Source organism: Topomyia yanbarensis, chromosome 2 (genome assembly GCF_030247195.1).
Source record: "Topomyia yanbarensis strain Yona2022 chromosome 2, ASM3024719v1, whole genome shotgun sequence".
Taxonomy (NCBI): Eukaryota; Metazoa; Arthropoda; class Insecta; order Diptera; family Culicidae; genus Topomyia; species Topomyia yanbarensis.
In genome coordinates, this window is record NC_080671.1 from 31,178,774 (window position 1) to 31,192,007 (window position 13,234).

The 13,234-nt window shown below is 36.1% G+C and overlaps 1 protein-coding gene across 2 annotated transcripts in view; it reads right to left on the reverse strand.

Moving 5' to 3' along the window:
• Positions 1–13,234, reverse strand: part of LOC131682042 (beta-1,4-glucuronyltransferase 1) — a 130,589-nt gene that overhangs the window by 59,196 nt on the left and 58,159 nt on the right. For both annotated transcript variants that reach the window (XM_058963214.1, XM_058963213.1), the window contains exon 2: positions 4,988–5,301. The gene's annotated coding sequence lies outside the window, so the exon portion shown is untranslated. The remainder of the gene's footprint in view (positions 1–4,987; positions 5,302–13,234) is intronic.

Genomic DNA, 13,234 nt, shown 5'->3' on the forward strand with positions numbered 1-13,234 from the left:
TCACTTACCAATTACTATCATGAGACCATTACATAAAGAGTACGGGTTTACTAGTGTTTAGGGGCAAAGCTAAACCGATTTTGAATATCGGGCTATGAAAACACATCTACGTGATTCAAAAAATTCGATTTGGGGAACATTTTGTATAAGTAAATCCATTTCAAAGTGAAAATATGTCTAGAGTTTATGTTTTTACCCTTTGGATTAAGCATTGCGTTCAGTCGTGAGGTATACGAACACAAAGATCACCAAGTAATACAGTGATAGAGTAGCGAGAAAATAAATTTCTCATATAATTCATATTCATATTACACTCCTAAAGCACCGATAGCATTTGAATTTTTGAACCCCAAAATTCTCGTGAAAATTTGAAATTTTTTGCAAGATTTATGATATACTGGTCATGGCGAAAAAGTTACTAGATTTATAATATGATATTATTTATAATAAGGTTGTAAGAAATCAAAACATCGTTTAAAGGGTTACATACCTTTTTGCGAGAAAATTTTGAAGAAAGTTTGGATTAATGTAAAGGCATTAAGCAATAATTTTCTTACATCAAACATACAGTATTGTAAAAAATAAAGTAAAGTGTAAAATAGTAAATTTCAGTGAAAGCAACAAGCCTTAGTTTATAAAAATATATTGATAATGGACGTTTTTCCCGAAACCTATTTTTATTTACGAGACTTATGGTAATCACACGGGAAGTCCACCAGATCACCTAAAATCCTAAAGCTCAAAAAATCCACTAGTATGGGAGTATTTCTTGTACCTTAACGATTAGTTGAAAAAATACTATTTTTTCCTGTACACGGGAAGATTTTTCATGGAATGGAAAAGCCATTTTTGGAAAAACGAAATTTCGAGATAATTGTGTTTAAAATTTCAGATTACCACTACTCATGTTAGACAAAGCGCGATTCGAAGCGCTATATTTTTCAATCTATTGCTCGGATCTTTTTGAAAATTTGGAACTAACCATCAGTTACCATTCCTCAAAATTTTGGAAACAGACATGTAACTTACGTACTTTAAACTTTTCGTATTTCTATTGAAATTTGCATGACACATTTTTTCATTGTATTTGTATGAACTTTTATGAAAAAAACGGATCAAAATCAAAAAATATCCACAAATGAGATCCGGAAAAAGTGTCCCAAAGATTCCCTGAACTGTCGATGAGGGATGCAAATATAATGGTTCTTCAAACTAGCGAAGGTTTCAGTTGCACATATTTCATTATTTCAATAGCAGCCACAATTAGTAGTTTTTTTGTGGTATTCGTTTGTATAAGACTCATTAATCCATATGTCCGTAACGAGAATTCCAAAACAATTTAAACAACAAGTTACAAGCAATAATGGTGACTGGAAAGAGATTGTATTGTAATCCCTGAATCCACTGCTTTTATGCTATCGACAAAAACATAATCACCAACATAACACAAATATCTAAAAATAACTTCCCTTGTCCTATCTGAAGATATACAATTAAGCTATTCAGTCTACCACCATAGAGGCAGCTGTATTTGTGAATACAACGGAATGAAAACAAAGCGTATGATGAAAGGAAAACAAATAGCCTTTAGGTTTTGGCAAAGTTCAATGTGTGCGGTCTCGAAACGCTTTCTGTATCTATTTCGTCTTGTCATTGACGGATGCATATAACATCATATCATTATGCATCCCTCAAAAAAGTATCGCTGGGTAATGTAGGATCAAACCGAAGACTACATATAAAGAAGACTGATATCTCTTTCCTTCCCCCATACAAACGAGAAGCGACAGAGGTTACAGCGCCTCTATTGGAGGAAGGTAGGAAGCTTTATGTAAGTGTATATGTGTGTGTGCATCACTATGGGAAGTATCACCTTTACCCGCAAGTGGCGTTGCTGTTACTGTCTCCAGATTCTGGACAGAGTTGCCAGTCTTCTTGATATGCAGTCTTCGATCAAACTCAGAACAGCCAGGTTCAAAGCGCTCATCACAATAACAAGCAGCCAGCATGTATGCAATCATATGACTTTGATTATACAGACAAAAAGCGCCCTAATGTATGCTATCTTTTGCTTACATTCCATTTTTAGACATACACGCTAAAATCATTGATATTATACAATAATTAACACTCGGAATACCAAGGGGGTAAAAAGTTACGCGGACTACCAAGGGGGGGGGGGGGGGGAATGGGAACGCTTACTTTGACCGGTCATATCTCAGCCGTTACATAATCGATTTTAAATCTGTCTTCACCAATAGAAAGATATGTCTTTTGTGAATACGTCAAATTAAAAAATAGAAGAATAGAGTTGTCTACCGTAAGTTACAGAAAAAAGAGTATAACAAAGTCAGTGAGAAAAAAATGGGAACGCTTCTTTGACTTGCCATATCTTAGCTGTTTGCTCACCAATTTTAATTCTTTCTTCACCACTTCACTTTTATAAAAACAGTGAACAAAGAATGATGGAAATCAAATTTGTATATCTGAAGTAATTGTAAAAACAGTAATTGAGAGTCAGTACAGACGAAATGACTTTTTCTGTTCAAACAATCGTATCTCGACCGTTTGTCAACCAATTTCAATTTTCCTTACACCAATGCAATCCTTAGAGCTTCTAGACTTGTAATATATGCAATAAATAGTAGATTTTCAAAAATTACTATACTTTTTCGAGTTTTTAGGAGATAGGATTTTTACAATGTACGTAGCATACGGTTGATTGAAATTCTTTGCGACTTGTTAGATTTACGGTTTGAAAATTACCTGTTTACTCAATAGTTCTACATATTATACATAGATATTATTATATCAAAATGATTGCACGAACGTGGAGAAACACATTATTGTATGTAAGTTACTAAATAATAGAGTGTGTTAGGACGATTCAGTAAATACGAAGAAGTTCAGAATTTTAAAATATTCGTCACATAACTTTCAATTTGAAGCAATGACCTATACATTTTAATACACCAGTCGATTGTAATTGATGGCGGCTACAATTTCTGAAAAAACACATTTTTATATTTTCTCAAAAAATAGCCAAAAGTACGTAGAAGTAAAGAAATTCCATTTAGTTGGCAAACAACGTCGAGTTCAAAGTGATGGCCTATACCTTTTTATATACCAATCGATTATAATTGATTTTGGTTACAATTTCTGGAAGAACGATTTTTATATTTTCTCAAAAATAGACAAAAGTACGTAGAACTACAGTAATTTCATTTAGTTGACAAATAACTTCAAGTATTCAAAGCTATCACCTATGCAATTTATACACCAATCGATTGTAATTGATTTTGGCTACAATTTCTGAAAGAACATATTTTCATATTTTCTAAAAAAATAGCCAAAACTACGTATAAGCACAGAAATTTCATTTAGTGGGTAAATAACGTCGAATTTTAAGGGATGATTTATACCTTTTTATACACCATTCGATTGAAATTAATGGTGGCTACAATTTCTGAAAGAACACATTTTTATATTTTCTCAAAAAATAGACAAAATACGTAGAAGTACGGAAATTTGATTTAGTTGGCAAGTAAGGTCAAATTCAAAGTGATGACTACACTTTTATATATATACCAATCGATTGTAATTGATTTCGGCTACAATTGTTGTAAGATAAACTTGGGTCAACCTATCAATATTTGTTATAATTCTGACAAATTGTTACATGTTTTATATATACTGATGTCATTTTTCTGTCTTTTTAACTATTAACGAGACCAGAGTTATAACACAACTTATAGCGGAAAATATCGTCATTACAAAATTACACATTCTTTAATATTTTTGTTATTTCATTCTGAACGGGATGACTCCCCAAATGAGCAACCGCTGATACTCAACGACGTTTCCACTGGAGTTTCTTATCATAGTGCACTCAATGCGCGGTAAAATTATGATAAAATCAGTCCAGTAGACAAAATCATCCACCGTGCTCAATCAAATCAGTAACTTGTGAAAATCTACAAATGTTTGCACATCGTTGAAAAAATACAAGCAACACTCTCGATAGACGACTATCCTGAGTTTCATTTCAGCTGCATTTCAGAAAGTTGATTTCAAACAAATTACAAGCTTACTGAACAGATCGTTTTGTCTCCCAATGTATATTCAGATTCTTTACCTTCTCTATTAACATCATTCCAGTTTCAGAGTGTTGAACGCGATTTCTAGAAACAACCAATGTCGATCTAGCAGTGTAAGTGTTTAATAAATGAAACATGCCCAATGATAATCTTTAGTCTTTTATTCATTGTGCATTTTAATTTAGATGTTCAAGCATCACATGAAAGTACAAACAGGCATCAAACAATAGCATCAACTGCGGAAAATTTTAAAATAATATTGATTTTCCACGACAACTCAAACCTCATTATATCAGAGAAGGCAAGACCAAGTAGGCTGGGCTCATCATTGTCATTAAAATGCAACGATGCGAAATCCTAAATCACCTACCTATTCCCTCAGGTAACGATTAAGCATTTAGCACAGGAAGGTGAAGACATAACTACTGCTGGCTGTCTTAGGCAGTACTTCAACCAAGAGTGGCAGTTTAAGTAAGTAGTGTAATGAACCTATTCTGGGCCTATGCGGGTAGACACCGCACTATTTTGTTCATTCGGCCTTAAATTAATGGAATGCTTACATATTGCCATCAATATCTTTGCCTAGTTCCTAAGAACCAATTCTCTATTTTGAGTGTAACAAATACCCGAATCGTGTAGCCACATTTTAATCCATCCATGTAAGCCAATGCGTTAAACAACGACGCTGCTCTAACCAACAACATGAAATACGTTGGATGATAAATGGAATATAGTCCAAATAGGCCCTTTACCCTACCTCAATCTATTGAAACAGTACATCGCTTCAATGAATATGTGAACCAGCCACGACATATGAAATTAAATTGATGAATGTGACATATTGGATGAAAAAAACTTAAGAGCTATAATTTGGAGGTTAAGTTACTCACCACCAGCAGACGATCTCGTCTCCGACTAGCCTAGCCTACTGCGCTGGCGCTGGGCCCTTCAAGGGCGCATCGATTCAGGCCGGTTCCCGGAGATGTTGGCATCTACCACCCCCGTGAACCGCTCGATCTCTTCACTTTCAATCACAACCACCCGAACACACACACACATACAATGCGCCTCACGATGTGTGCCGTTAGCGGGTAAACGTCATGCAGTCAAACAGCATCCCCGATGCTAATGATGATGATGATGATGATTATGATGCATGTGATGAAGCTACCAGATCATCGGCGTTGAAGTTACAAAGATCTGCCTGCAAAGGTAAGAAAGGGGGTAACGAGATAGCCATTAGTGTCATGTGTAATGAGAATGGCAACCCACGGCAGCAGCCTGTCAGTCTGCCGAGGCGAATGGTTGCTTTTTTTTTGTTCAGTGCACACGTGCATCATCAGCCGACAAGCAAGCAGGCTTGCGCGAATGAATGTCACCGGTTTGGGGAAAGATTATGCTCTTTTTACAGCTCCCTACGGATGCACCGTACTTTGTTGGTGGGTAACATAAAGCTATACACCGAGCGGTTGAGTTAACGAGGATAATCTCGTTCGAGGAGAGAGTGCTTAGAATGCTGATGTGATTTATTATGGTAACTACATTGTTACCTTGTTAATATGCTTATCGGTTAAATTGTATTAAGGCGATGAGTCTATCTTAATTTCTTATTGAAGCTTTATGATTATCTTTTCCTTCGAAGTATAAATGATCAGTGTAATATTCCTTATGCATCTATATAACACTTATTTAATAAAATTTTTGTAATGTTCCACATCTCAAAGAATTTTAACGAATATCCTATACTTTGCACCTTTCATGCCTTCAGGAATTCAAGTTTAGCCTCACTGGTGTAAATAACCCATTTTGACCCAGGTATACTCCAATGTGAGCCAAATAAAGTGATTCCTTTATTGATTGACCTTCCATCATAAACTGTGTCAAAAGTGTTGGGAAACGCAAAATCATCTTTTGAAATACTTTTAGAAATGGAAATTGTTAATGTAGGGTGAAGTGCCTATTTTCACCATACTAAGCAGGATACCTCACTAATTCATTAATTTCTCGGCCTACATTCAATGAAATGCCTAAAAATTGACATCAACAGCTTTGCTTCGTTGTTAAGAACCAATATAATAACACAAATGCGCTGAAAACAGTGAAGTTTTCGTGTTTGAGCGCAACAAAAACTCGAATCGAGTGCTCCTATTGTTGCGCTACCATTTGACTCAATGCGTTGAACGAAGATGGCAGACACTGCTCTAACCAACGGCTTCAAATGGGTATGGTGACAATAGAAACATGGCAAAAATGGGCTCGTCACCCTATTAAATTTCCAACGCTCAAATGTTAATAACATTTTTTTTAATCTCTGGCAACATTATGCCACAACATGGAATTATCAGCACTAATTTCTTACACTTACAGTAGGGGGAGACAGGGGCTGGTTGGCCGAGTTTTGCTTTTAGAATTTTTCTACTCATTCGGCTAGACTTTTTGATAAACGTTTTGTGCTGTCGAGGGGCGGATCCAGAAAAATTTCGGAGGGGGTCCGAAATTTCGATTTTAAAATTTTCATTGCACAATACGTAATTCGTAATAACCTCATTTAAGGTGAAGATATGTGTAAGCCAGCAACACACGCTTGTTGCTAGGCACCGACGCGCTTGTTTACTTTGAGAAAAAATGGAATTCGAAGTGAAAATTAAAAAGCACAAATAAGAGTTTTCGGACATTTTCCTTCAGTCATCTGCACATTGGCAGAAAATTTGAAGTTTAGTTACTAAACGATTAAAGTTTCGCGGGTGTTTTTTCAGTTGTGTATGATTAAAGTGCATTTGAAAAAGTGTTCTGAAAATGAGAAGAAGAAAACCAAAAGCGTTTCGAAAAGAAGACCCCAAGTGAAGAGGGGAATATTTTCGCACAAAATAAGAGCGATAGATGGAATTCCGTCAAAAACTCGGGTTGATTGTATAGGAAAATGTTCTAGCTTCCTCAAGTAGCAGTTTCGTGGTACACCGGCAAGGTTAGTGTATTGAAAAACGCATTTTTATATTTGCTCATGTCAGATACATGGTTAGGCAAGGAAGAGGGGTGCGTGCGGTGTAAAAGCTATGTTGTGGCTCGCATGTATAATGTCCTTAAATAACAGTTTTGGTGGTCGAATCCGGTTTGGAATGATTTTGAGTATAGAACGAATTTAAAATAGAAACTATTTCAAAATTTCTCAACTAGTTAAAAAAATTCAGGAAGAGTCCGTACCCCCAAGACCCTCCCCCTGGATCAACCACTGGTACTGTCATGAAGATACAACGCTTAAGCACATGTGTGATTTTTTCATTCATAAAAAAAATCAGGGAAAAAGTTATTTAGAAATAAAAGCGGCCGAGGGAAAATTTGGCCAACCAACCCCAGGGCTAGGGTAAGTTGGTCGAGTTTGGTAACATAAGTGAAACACATCGACTGCATCAAAACTGTTTTCCTGGAGATTGTTGAGCACCAGAAACACAAAAAACTTGTTTTCATCAAACTGTTGTGCTGCAAGCTGCCCAATTGGCATCTTTTGATGCGTAATACAATTCTCCTAGCCATTCTACAATAGTCCAATTGCATGGAAAATGTAGTCGAAGACGACATTAATTGATATGATATTGTTTCAGTTCTCAAAAATATTTGTAGACGAAAGATTTATATCGAAGTTTCTTTTTTTGCCCTTTGTTGAAACTTTTCTTGGCAGCACTGCTTCCTACAAGTCATATTGCAATTACTTCAATTGTACGGATAATACTAATGACTGTAAGTGCTCAAATAAGAGGCAATATTCGCAGGTATTAACCTAACTAGATTTAGTGAGCAAAGTTTGTCTAGGTGAAGAGTTATAGCTGTTTAAAAACTTGTTTATGACCAACATGGCTATGAAGTCTTAAGTCGGCTGCTAAATACTGATGACATGAAATTGAAACGTTCAAACAAACTTATCAAAGTAGCACTTGTATACATCATGAATGTAACACCAAAAGTACTTTAATCCTACAGTTATGGTTGAAAGAGAGTATGAGAGTTATTCGCCTCTCCAAAATAGTTCTCCAACTCTAAAAAACCTGTTTCAAAATGACGAGCAGTAGTATAATTTAGAACTGCCAAAACTAGATCTAGTGTACGGTGTTCCCAATTCAATGATTACCCTATCTTGTCCAACTTGTTTTTCCGATTTTGTTATCGTTTATTTGAATTGAATTAGTGTTAGAATGTTTTAAAATTTCCTGAAAAAAAAAGAAAATGCAAGAAGATTTGAAAAGAATATAACAAATATTCTGAAGTGACGTCGAAGCTTTTTTCACATACTTCTACAATACAAAAAAATAACGATTGTACTATTTACAATGATGCTACTGACTCTAACAATACTGCCTTGTCAAAGTTCGATCATATGTCGACCAACAGTAATTTCCTTTTGTATTTGTATTTAAAACTAATAACTTCGTAGAACTACTACATTCAACGATGTGATAAGGTCTGCATTGGTATTTTATCGGTTTCTGCAAGTTCCCTATATCGTACCCTATTGTGACATGTAGCTGCTGCAAGCATTCGGTTCCTTTAGTCTAACTTTTCTCGTCGGTCACTGCTTAATGTTACGTTTTGACTCGTGTCCACAGATTTTCCCATACGAAACTAAATCAGAGTTGAAAATGTATTTTTCATTTAGCAGAACCAGGCAAAAAGGCCCAATGTGCTACTTTCCATACCACCAGCACTTTGTGAAAATAGGTCAGTAGTGTTATTTATTTGACGCTGTTCAATCCCGTAGATTTACAAGCTAACGATGGTATTGGAAGATGTGCGAAATTAAATCAGAGTGTAAGTGATGTTACTATGGAAACATAGCAAAAACACGATTTTTGATTGGAGACACCTCTAAATCATATCCAAATGAGGCCACTTTTGGCGAAAGTTCTTAAATTCACACCTAGAACAAAAATTTGAGCTGACCCATGTATACTTCAAAACTTTTTCAAAATGTGGAGAGGTCTAATGTGCATAGAGGTGGTTACTACGTTCTAATTGTATTTCATTATGCATATTGCTTCAATTTCATTTAATGAAAATTAAAATGGCAACCGAAAATGATTGAGTATAAATAAGAACGAGGTTGAATATTCAGATTGTCATAGCAAAACGAAGGTCGCGAAAAAGTGTTTCAATCTGCGTCCTTCTTTTTGACATCAACTGCGTTTTAAGCGGTTTTTCCGCTTTACTGAACAGATGAATTCATTCCAAGGCAAAAATGTGCCTTAAATTTAAGACCACCAAGCTTGCCCAAGAATTTTCCGCTTGACTGCTATTCATCACTTTTTATTGTATGATGTAAACTATAGATGGTCGGGTTCGGGTTTTTGGACCCGGACCCGACCCGAACCCAACGGGTTTCGGGTTTTGTAAATTTGAACTTCTCGGGTTCGAGTCGGGTTCCGGGTGTTCAAATTTCAATTTCTCGGGTTCGGGTTGGATCCGGGTTTTTGAAATTTTCAACTTTCGGGTTCGGGTCGGGTTTTCGAACAGCCAACCATTTCTTGACACTGTTTGCGTCTACACATAACACCCAGTCTCTTTTTGTAGTATTAACTTTATTTACTTTATTTACTTCGTGATACGAATGGATGACACATATAACCGTACTAAATTTCCCCACCTTTAAATCACTAGAATTGGTTATATTTTCTGATGCTCAACTATTGTATTTTTTATTCATGTATAAAATTTATTTTCTTAAGATTCACAAACTGTCCGAATTATTTTCTTTTTTAAACGAGTACTTATGAGAGAGCATTCAACATCAAGAACGCGACAGAGAATTTTGATTGACACCCTTTGACACAAGATAAGTTTGACCGTACCGACCAGTAACGCGGGTGACGTCCTGTAAACTGTCGAATACGACTTGCCAATTGACAGTTTTCGATTAGAAATTTTGGTTAAGTGCGACGTGCAAAGTTGTTTGAATCTGTCATCATTATGCCTCTTGTTAGCCGTTAGCCGATTTATCCTACTTTCCGATTAAGATATCGACGATTTATAAGTTTCTCAGAACATTACAAATGCGACGTTTAGTAATAGTAAATATAAATGCCAATTTCTCTCGACAGTAATTCGTTTTGCCATAGATAGATATAACTGGACGCATCTGGTGCTACTTCAGGTTCGAGTGATTCTATAACAATTTTGGATGATTCTTTTGGATGATCCTTGGATCCAGCTCGGATGCCTGAATTTAAAAATCTTCGGGATCTTTGGTTGATTCTTCGTATTAATAAGTCCGGTTCAGATCGGATTTCTCGAATTATAAATTTTCTAGTTCGGGCCGGGTTCGGATTTTTAAATTTTGAAAATATCGGGTTCGGGTCGGGCTCGGGTTTTACAAAATTTTTATTTTCGGGTTTTGCAATTTTAGAATGTTTGGGCTTGGGTTTTTAAAATTTTATTATTTCGGGCTTGGGTCGGGTTCGGGTTTTTCAATTTTCAAGCTTTCGGGCTCGGGTCGGGTCCGGGTTCAAAAGAATTGAAACCCGACCATCCCTAATGTATACAAAATTAACCACAATTATTTGCAAATGTTTCTTGGTTTTTTTTCATGATTCACAAGTCAGCAACAATCTCAAAACACTGAAGAGCTCACCAAATTGCATTTACCAGTAGTTGTGCGTAGAGTTCTACTAAAAATACTTGTTCAAACCAGATCCGTAACCAGGATTATATTTCGAGGGGCTTAAAAATTGAAAGCGTATAGAACTAATTCTGATTAACTGAAATAATCACTGAAAACTAAACGATTTTTTAAAGTAAACTAGTTGTTGAATTTGCGTCTCGACCTCGTCTCATCCGAATGCGACACTAAGTCAGTGCCAGGACTAAGCTAGCGCCTGATTGACGCTAGCTCTGAAAACGAAGATGCAATTTGTGTTGCTGAGCAGCCCTTGTCAAGCGTGATGTCCCAGAAGAAAAAAAGGTTGGTCCTGTCACTAAGATAGTGTCGGATTCTGATGAGACGAAGTCGAAACGTAAATTCCATAACTAATTTTGTTATAGGTTTTGTGGCCTTCGCGCGCAAAGATGGTTTTAAACAATTTTCTTCTTGTTGAAGAAAAATAGTTTTTATCAAATTTGTTCTCCACTTAGGAGAAATATAGCAGAGATTTTGCAAAAGTTTTTAGTGAAACCAACAAAATAAAGATACGAATCTCCAAAACACCCCAAGTAAAAATTGTCGTTATATAGCACGCTACTGGTGCAATCTAAATTTTATAAGAGGCTATAAAACTACCATAAAACCTCAATTGTTACTAGGGATGTGTGTGTGTGATGGTCGACAGTGGTATTATGAAAAAAAAAGTTTTTTGCATATGGTCCAATCACCCTATGCGAACAACTCAATCTCGGGATATAGTAGATGTTAGCTCTAGCGATTTTTCAATGACCCATTTTAGAATGACATGACGGTATAGTCCGGGGTCATTTCCCGTCAGCAAACCACGCTCAATTATAATACGTGTACCACATTTGTACCAGTATTATAATCAAGCTTTGAATTCCATGCCACGAATGCGTGTTCAAGGAATTGACACGTATTTAGTGTTTAAGTTGAATGACGGTAAATAGTTCGGGGTTTATTATATCGATTAACTTGATTCTAGTTGCATCTATCGGTAAAACACTGTTCTTGGGAGGCACTCGGCTCGATTCATACTGTCGGCACTGTAACTTCTTCATGACCAACAGTTTCTTGAGTAGATCTGTGGATCTCGTAGGTTCATATCGTCGGCGGTCTACGACTGGACACCAAAAATGATCTTATCGGTCACGCCTAGCAGAGCGGATACCGTAATGCACATGACTTTTTCTTGGGTCAAATTTGGTATTGCAGCGTAGTGTCCGTTCTATCCACTTAATCAACAAAATCAATCTGTTGGAATGCAAGAATCTCCAAACAATCGTCATTTCTTTTATTTATTTACAACAAAAATTACAACAATGGATATTTAATAATCCAAAGAATTCAAAGGAATGTCTTTTCTGATCTGGCATTCGTGGATGTGGTAAAAGAATTCAAAGCTGTTTGGTCTGATCTGGCGTTCTGTTACTATTAACAGTTCTGTGGCATCACGCGACGTTGACGCTTTAGTAAATTTCATGATAACTTAAATTCGAAAACAAAACTACATTAAAGACGTTTTGTGAAAGTACCAACATGTGTTCGATAGTAATAACAAATAAGTGAGAAAGTTTAAAAAACTGCAATCACAACTACTTATTTAACAAATACTTTAAGTCATCATTTCTACTGTGAATGTCTTTTCACAGACAGACTTCATAGACAGATTTTGCTCGTTCTGAAATGTTTCTCGAACCCTGAAACAATGACAAAAAGCAGATCGGTTAATATTATTTCACTATTTAATTGAATTTTCGCTACATATCGTAACATTGTTAATTTTTGGACTAAGCAAATATTGACGTTGAAAAATTTCTCAAAACTGTTGAGACTTGATAAGGCTACATAGCGTCGGCTGCCTTCTCATCTTGTTTAGTATAGTTAAAAATCGCTACCAAGTAATCAAATCTACCCATGCGTCGCTTTGTCCACTGCAAAAGCCAAACATTTCTACTGTGTTAAAGGTGAATACAAATGTTCATTAATCCGAAATCTGAGTTACTGTTGGTTTTTCGATGTGTCTATTCGCGAAGTGTAAGAATTATTTAAGAAAAAATATGAAGCTGTACAGCAAAAGTGACGAAATTACAGTTTCACCACCTGCGTCACGCGGTACTGATTATGTTCAAAAACCATTACCCAAACAGAATCATTCGCAACGCAGAGCCACATGCAAGACGTCGTCGAATGTAATGACGTTAACATTTATGACCATCCTTGGAGAGACTTTTTGCATGGCATTCGACAAAACCTATCCCATCATACCTTACCATATCTTAGTTAAATGTTCAATCTAATCAATTGAACGATAAGTAGTAGCCTCTTGATCTACTGTGTATTGTCTCGAGAACAAAGGAAACATTGTATCGCTCCGACCCAACGCCGCGGTAGTTTACTTTAAATAAAAAAATGTAGCTTAGGCATAAGAAAGTCGCCTTCAACATCATCGTATTGATATCACTCAACACGTTAGCCAAAGTTGAACTTT